General features: G+C 37.2%; 1 pseudogene; it reads left to right on the top strand.

Moving 5' to 3' along the window:
- Positions 1 to 502: 502 nt before the first annotated feature.
- LOC132305693 (small nucleolar RNA R71) lies at positions 503 to 601 on the top strand (annotated as a pseudogene).
- Positions 602 to 954: the final 353 nt, after the last annotated feature.

The following is a 954-nucleotide window of genomic DNA, read 5'->3' as shown; positions in this document are numbered from 1 at the left end:
TGGATGATTCCTCCAACTTGGATTGTAATTAGTACCATAAGGATTGTTCCCTTGGTTCACAAAAGTTGCATTGACTTGTTCATTAGGTTCATTTTGCACTTGTCCATGAGGACAATGAGAAGTAGAATGAAGAACACTAGAACAAGTCATACAAGTTTCATTTGATGCATGATGAGAATGGTTAGGAAAGGAAGATACTTGGTTCACCGAGTTTTGGTTAATCAAGAATTGATCAAACCTTTGAGCTAAAGACTTCACTTCGGCGGCTATTTCATTTGAATGGTTGACTTGATGAAAGCCAACACTCTTCCTACCTTGTGAATTTCTACCATTCTTGGATGATAATGTTCTATACAAAGAATTTTCACTCATGCTTTCATAAAGACACCACACGTCATCCTCATGCCTATCAATGTAAGAGCCACCCATGGAAGCATCAACCATACCCTTATAGTTGTCCGATAAACTCTCAAAGAAATATTGAACTAATTGCCATTTGGGCATGTCATGATGTGGACACTTCCTAAACAATTCATTGAAGCGTTCCCATGCCTCATGAAATGTTTCTCCATCCCCATGTGAAAATTCTCGAATTGAGGTTCTCATAGCATTGGTCTTAGAAACCGGATAGTACTTCTTTAAAAACTCTTGTTGCATTTCCGCCCAAGAAGTGATTGAAAAAGGCCTAAGATTGTTAAACCAATATTTTGCTTTGTCCTTTAAGGTGAATGGAAAAAGTTTGAGTCTTAAGACCTCTTCCGGCATGTCCGTATATTTTATTGTGGAACATACTTCAAGAAATTCATCCAAATGCTTGTAAGGTTATTTACTACAAAGTCCATGAAAGTTAGGAAGCATTTGAATAGTTTGTGCTTTAATTTCATAATGATGTGCTCTAAATGGTGGCAATTGAATGCATATGGGTGCGTTGTATTCATTAGGCACATAGTGATC

The sequence above is a fragment of the Cornus florida genome, unplaced genomic scaffold (assembly GCF_030987335.1).
Source record: "Cornus florida cultivar Cherokee Brave unplaced genomic scaffold, ASM3098733v1 CherokeeBrave_3.0.0_Hap2_Chr04, whole genome shotgun sequence".
In the NCBI taxonomy this organism is placed as follows: domain Eukaryota; kingdom Viridiplantae; phylum Streptophyta; class Magnoliopsida; order Cornales; family Cornaceae; genus Cornus; species Cornus florida.
Note: the sequence above shows the minus strand (reverse complement) of the source record. Positions and strands in the feature narration are given on the sequence as shown.